The sequence below is a fragment of the Meleagris gallopavo genome, chromosome 3 (genome assembly GCF_000146605.3).
Source record: "Meleagris gallopavo isolate NT-WF06-2002-E0010 breed Aviagen turkey brand Nicholas breeding stock chromosome 3, Turkey_5.1, whole genome shotgun sequence".
NCBI classification, from domain to species: Eukaryota; Metazoa; Chordata; class Aves; order Galliformes; family Phasianidae; genus Meleagris; species Meleagris gallopavo.
The window spans coordinates 84609468-84616472 of record NC_015013.2 but is presented as its reverse complement, the minus strand read 5'-3'; the positions used below and the strand labels follow the sequence as shown (position 1 = coordinate 84616472).

At 43.5% G+C, this 7005-nt stretch overlaps 1 long non-coding RNA gene across 1 annotated transcript; it reads left to right on the top strand.

The window, feature by feature from the left end:
- Positions 1-263: 263 nt before the first annotated feature.
- LOC109366896 lies at positions 264-6988 on the top strand. Its single transcript, XR_004159338.1, has 3 exons — positions 264-842; positions 5297-5482; positions 5908-6988. It is a non-coding gene; the product is annotated as an uncharacterized LOC109366896 (long non-coding RNA).
- The last annotated feature ends 17 nt before the right edge of the window (positions 6989-7005 follow it).

Sequence of the window (7005 nt, the reverse complement as noted above, 5' to 3'; positions counted from 1 at the left end):
TAAGAAAGGTGTTCCACCTCTTGGATCATTTTTATGGCCCTCCTCTGGACACACACTAACAGGTCCACATCTCTCCTGTACTGAGGACTCCATATCTGGATGTAGTAATCCTGGTGAGGTCTCACCAGCACAGAGTAAACAAGCAGGATCACCTCCCTCACCCTGCTGGCCACGTTCTTTTGATGTAGCCCAGGATAGGGTTGGCTCTGTGGGCTGTGAGGGCGCATGGCTGGCTCATGTCCAGCTTCCCATCTACCTGTACCCCCAAGTCCTTTTTGGCAGGGCTGTGCTCCATCCTTACATCCTGTAGCTTGTACTGACAGTGGGAATTGCCTCAATTTGAATTTGGATTTGTTGAACCTCATGAAGTTCACCTGAGCCCAGTGCTCAAACCTATCTAGGTTGCTCTGGATGGCATCCCATCACTCAGGTATGTTGACCACACGAGGTAGCTTGGTGTCATCAGCAAACTCGTTGAGTGTGCACTCAATCCCACTGTTGATGTCATTGATGAAGATGTTAAAAAGCAGTGATCTCAGTACTGACCCCTGTGAGGGACCACTCATCACCAATTTCCGTCTGGACATTGACACATAGATATATGACCACTCTCTGGGTGCAATTTTGCAACAAGTTTCTCTTCCACTGATCAGTCAAATCCATATCTTTTCAATCTGGGGGGAAGGACACTGTGGGGACTGTGTCAAGGAATACAGATAAATGACATCAGTGGCTCTTCCCCTGTCCACTGAAGCAGTTATGATGTCATAAAAAGCAACAAAAACTAACAAAGGTTAGGCAGGACCTTCGCTTGATGAAGTCATGCAGGTTAAGCTAACCAGGTTAATCTTTTCCTCTCTCTGCTTTATTTTATTTCTTAAGAAATCTCAACTTTTCAGTGTAGAGCAATAGAAACTGGGGCCTGAGGAGTTTTCATGGGGATTTTAGCCCATTCCACTTCTGCAAGAAATTCACTTCTACTGAAATTTGTGTATGAAGAAGAGCATAGAGGAGTAGAGAGGCTGCATAGCTACAAACCACTTCTGTCTTGGCTCCGATTAGCACCAAGCACAGGTGCAGAGCATCTCTTTGCTTTCAGATTTTCCATTCAGTGTATGCCCTTAATATAGGCAGAAGCTATTTTTGGTTACAGCAAAATTAGATATCTTTATCAAGGGGTTTTCTACCGTGCCCATCTGTATGGCAGCCAAGAACTTCCCGGACAGATTATGTCTATACAGCCTGAATAAGAAAATTGACAAGTGGTTTAAAAATAATATGGGTAGATTTACTAGTAGGTTATAAAAACCTGGGCAGCTGTAGTTAAGAATGAAGTCCAACAATAAAATGATGAGATAAAATCTGGTTAATTTTTACAAAAGATTTTCTAGAGAACCAAAAAAAAAGATGATTTCTTTCAAAAATTATTTTTTTCAGAGAAATATTGCCTTTGCAAGTTTTTGTATGCGATTCATTTGCAACTGTCAGATAGTTCTCCACTATAACAATAATAAAACCCTTATATTTGAGAGTCTCAGTTCAGCTTACTCGATTTTACACATGAATACTAAATTTCTCAAAAAACTAAGTTTATATAGTCTGCAGCACGGTTTGCACTATTTAAATCAATTTAGAAATCTGTTAAGTAAATCTGACGCAAGTTTAGTTACAGCAAATGTCTTAGCTAATACATTTCTTGGGACTGGGATGTGACTTGTCTGCATGCATGGATGAAATTCAAGTGCTCTCAAAGCCTCAGTGAATAAATAATAAATGATGCAAAATAGCTTTGTGATACATAATAATATCATAATTTTTAAAATGTGTTTTCACAGGGTTAGTTATGAGACTGGCATGTTCCTCTGGGAAGTTATTACCTACAAAGAAAAAAGAGCTATTTGTAATGCTGGAACCTGGTCAATGCGTCTCTCACCACACCCTGATTACTGGCAATCATTTATACTCATCTTTTACACCCTTTCAAAGGGCACTGTAAATAAATATAAACAGAGTACGTTACACCCATTTTATCATAGGTGGAAATAAATTGCAAAAGCCATGAAGATTCAGATCAGTGGTTAAGGAAGCTTTCATCAGAGTGCAAGAGCTCTCTATCCCCAGGTGTAGCAAGTCAGGAAAGGGAGGTAAGAGGACCAGCATAGCTGAACTGGGACCTGCTGGTCAAGCTGAAGAGCAAGAAGAAAATGCACAAGCAGTAGGAACAGAGACAGATACTATGGAAAGAGTATAAGGAAACTGCTAGGCTGTGTAGGGACAGAGTCAGGAAACCCAAGGTCCAGCTTGAACTAAACTTGGTGAGAGGAACAAGAAAGGCTCCTAGAGGTACCTAAAGAAAGTAAAAAGGAGGGTGTAACTTCTCTAGTGAGTTATGTAGTCAAGCTGGAAACAACAGACAAGACTGTTGTAGTTATTTTACATATATTTTTATATATGAAGTAGTTATTTTTTTTCCTTGGTCTTCTCTGATAACTTCTAGTCACACAGACCTCAAACATTTGGTTTGGAAGGAGGGGACTAGGGAAGCATTCCAGAGTCCTGAGGGAATTAGCTGATGTAGTCACAAAGCATCTCTCAAAGATATTTGAAAAGTCATGGCATTCATGCCACGTTGTGGGAGAACCAGCATGACTTCACCAAGTACAATCTGGTGGTCTTCAATGATGGTGTCACTGCATCAATGGACAAAGGAAGAGCCACTGATGTCATCTATCTGAACTTCAGTAAGGCTCTTGACACAGTCTCCACTAATATCCTTCTCTCCAAATTGGAAAGATTCAGAGTTGATGGATGGATTGTTCAATGGATGAGGAACTGACTGCAGGACTGAGTCCAGAGAGTGGTGGCCAATGGCTCAGTGTGTCACACAGAATCACACAGAATGTCCAGGGTTTGAAGGGACCTCAAGGATAGTGAATCTCCAACCCCCCTGCCATATGCAGGGCCACCAACATCCACATTCAATACTAGACCAGGCTGCCCAGGGCCCCATCCAATCTGGCCTTGAACACCTCTAGGGACAGGGCATCCACAACCTCTCTGGGCAGCCAGAGAGTTCCAGCACCTCACCACTCTCTCTGTAAAGATCTTCCCCCTGACATCCAACATAAATCTTCTCTCCCTCAACTTAAAACCATTTCCCCTTGTCCTGGAGTTGTCAACCCTTTCCACGAGTTGATTTCCCTCCTGTTTGTAGGCTCCCTTTAGGTACTGAAAGGCTGCAATGAGGTCACCCCACACCTTTCTCTTCTCCAGGCTGAACAAGCCCATCTCCCTCAGCCTGTCTTCATAGGGGAGGTGCTCCAGACCCCTGATCATCTTTGTGGCTCTCCTCTGGACCCTCTCCAACAGCTCTCTGTCTTTCTTGTACTGGGGGCTCCAGACCTGGACACAGTACTCCAGATGGGGCTTCACAAGAGCAGAATAGAGGGGGACAATCACCTCCCTGTCCCTGCTAGCCATCCTTTTTCTGATGGAGCCCAGGATACCATTTGCCTTCCGAGCCTCAAGGGCACACTGCTGGTTTTTCAACTATCAAGACCCCCAGGTCCTTCTCTGCAGGGCTACTCTCAAGGACCGCTCCTTTAGTCTGTATGGATACCTGGGATTCCTCCGGCCCAAGTGCAAAACCTTGCACTTTGCCATATCCAAATGGAGATCAGTGACAAATGGTGTCCCTCAGGGTTTAGTGCTGGGACCAATACTCCTCAATATATTCATCAGTGACAATGACAGAGGGGTTGAGTGCACCCACAGCAAATTTGCTGATGACACCAAGCTGTGGGGTGCAGTTGATATACCAGAAGGATGGGACACCATCCAGAGAGGTGGGATGGACTTGAGCAGTGCACCCAGGTGAACCTCAAGTTCAACAAATCCAAATGCAAGGTCTTGCACCTGGGTCGAGGTAACCCCTATTACCAATACTAATTGGGGAATAAAGTATTGAGCACAGTCATGTCGAAAAAGACCTGGGGGTACAGGTAGATGGGAAGCTGGACATGAGCCAGCCATGCGCCCTCACAGCCCACAAAGCCAACCCTATCCTGGGCTACATCAAAAGAACGTGGCCAGCAGGGTGAGGGAGGTGATCCTGCTTGTTTACTCTGTGCTGGTGAGACCTCACCAGGATTACTACATCCCAGATATGGAGTCCTCAGTACAGGAGAGATGTGGACCTGTTAGTGTGTGTCCAGAGGAGGGCCATAAAAATGATCCAAGAGGTGGAACACCTTTCTTATAAGGACAGGCTGAGAGAGCCGGGGCTGTTCAGCCTGGAGAAGAGAAGGCTGCAATGTGGCCTGAGAGCAGCCTTTCAATATCTAAAGGGGAGTTACAGGAAAGTAGAGAAGAGACTCATTAGCAGGGTCTGTGGTGATAGGAGAAGGGGAAATGGTTTCAAACTCAAGAAGGGTAGATTTAAGTTAGACATAAGGAAAAATATTTTACAGTGAGGGTGAAGAGGCACTGGAGCATGTTGCCCAAAGATGTGGTGGGTGCTTCTGTCCCTGGAGACTGTCACTGTAATAACATCCAGTTCTGGGGCTCCCAACACAAGAAGGACATGGATTTGTTGGAGCAGGTCTAGAGAAGGGCCACAAAGATGTTCAGAGGGCTGGAGCACCTCCCCTATGAAATGTGGGGCTCTTCAGCCTAGAGAAGGTTCTGAGGGGACTTTATGGTGACCTTTCAGTAACTGAAGGGGGTCTACAGGAAAGCTGGAGAGGGACTTCTTATAAGGACATGTAGTGACAGGACAAGGGAAAATGGTTTTAAACTGGAAGATTTAGACTAGTAGATTTAGACTAGAATTAGGAAGAAATTCTTTACTATGAGGGTGGTGAGACACTGGAACAGACTGCCCAGTGTGGTTGTGAACATACCCTCCCTGGAAGCGTTCAGGGCCAGGCTGGATGGGGCTTGGAGCTTCACCCTGGTCTAGAGGGAGGTGTCCCTGCCTATAGCAGGGAGTTGAAACTAGGTGATATTAGAAAACCCTTCCAACCCAAACTATTCTGTGATTCTGAGATTCTATCACTTCAGGAAAAGGATGAATAAAGTTTCTTAGCACTGTTTCAATCAAATATTAGCAACTTTAAAGTGCCACTTAAAATGATATTAATAGCCGTAGATAATCATTTTAAAATACCCAATTTTTGCACACTGTGGTATGTTGAAATAGAATTACGTAGATTTAATCCTTGAGTTCTCTCATAGGTAGGAACCCTAGAAATTAAGTACATTATACCTTTTCTTCTCTTTCTCTTTCCATTTGCAGGGGGAAACATTCTTCCTTTCAACAGAAGTGGAACTCCCAAGCAGCTTCTCTAGCTGATTAGAACCCAGAAATAAGGAGCAATTTCCTGGTGTTGCAATGGGATACAGGCTGTGAGTGGTATCCCAGGCCCTGGGACACTTGTAAGCGAAAGAAACAGCTACTTGTCATTTCTGACAAATGAGATCTGTATCCTGGTCAAGCAATTGTTCAGAAATGGTTCTTGCAGTGTTTATTAAAAGCTGTTAAGCAGTTCCTATCACAAGTATTGAAAGAACCTTATCATGGTTAGACTGGTTATAAGGAAGAATTTTTTTACAGTAAGTGCAGTGAAACACTGGAACGTGTTTCCCATAGATATAGTGGATTTCCCTGGAGACGTTCTGGATGGGACTCTGAGCAACCTGCTCTAGCTGTAAGTGTCCCTGTTTGCTGCAGGGGAGTTGGACTACATGGCCTTCAAGGGTCACTTCCAACTCAAATTATTCATGATTCTGTGACTCTGTGTTGGCAAATTCAAACGCCTCAAGATTAGGAGGTAACCAAAGTTTTCTAGGCAGCCCCAGTTTGATCACTTCATGTGAACAAATTATTCCTTAATGGTTTAATCACAGATCCCTGCATGTCTTGGAACCTACATTTATTACCAGGCAGCTCAGCATGGTCAGTGTGAGAAGCTCATGACTCACTGCTATCAGCTAGTTGAAAAACTTTAGATACACTGAGTAAAGGGAAATATTTTAACAGGGTAATCCACAGCAACAGCAGGTCCACATCATTCCTCCTGCTGGGAAGGAAATGGAACACGTGGCCTGTAAGTGCACCAGGTATTTGTGGAGAGCGGAGAAGTGAGGAGGTATGAAAAAGAAGAGGCTTAGACCATGAAGAGAAAGTTGTTCTAGGACAAAAGTAAGGAGAATTTGGAGTTGGAGTGTAGAACTATGAGGATTTTTTTAATGCAACAAGAGATCAACAAAAAAGGCATTGTAGGAGAAAGCTTACAAAAGAGGATGGGATTTCTGTGTGCTGTTCAAGCCTCTGACAGTGTTAACTCCCTCAACAGCTGATTTCAACTCAAACATGCTGGAAGGGAGCATGTTCTATTTTGTCTCCAGCTTCCTAAATAGCAGATTACTTGAACAACTCCACCAACTCAGATGAGTATATAATATATAAATTTGTATTGAGGATTTACAGGGTGTCTAACAGTATCCAAGCTGAATATCTATCCAGCGGAAACATGAACATCTCATGAGTTTTAGCCCTGTTTTGCTCAGCATAGTGCCTTTTTTTTCTCTTTTTTCGTTTTGTTACAAAAGCTGTAGGTCTGTCTTCCATTAGTAATCACCTCGTGGGAGGGAGGCTACTTCACAAGAGACTACTGTCCTCTGCTGTAATGCACTAGTCCAAGGTCTTCTTGCTCCACTAAATTAGTGTTATCCACTATCACAGTAGATTTTTTTATTCACTTTTTCATATAAAAGCCCCAGCATTTAGCATTACTACCTGAAATAATCTGCCAGTATGGGCTGAAGTGTATTCTGCAGATGATAGTCCTGTTCAGAGGCTATTGCTCTGAAATCAAACAGCATCAAATAAAGTTCTAGATTTAATTCCTCATCTATTTCAAGCACCTTTTCAACAGTATTTTTCCTTCCTTCCTTTCTTCCTTCCTTCCTTCCTTCCTTCCTTCCTTCCTTCGGAAGATATCG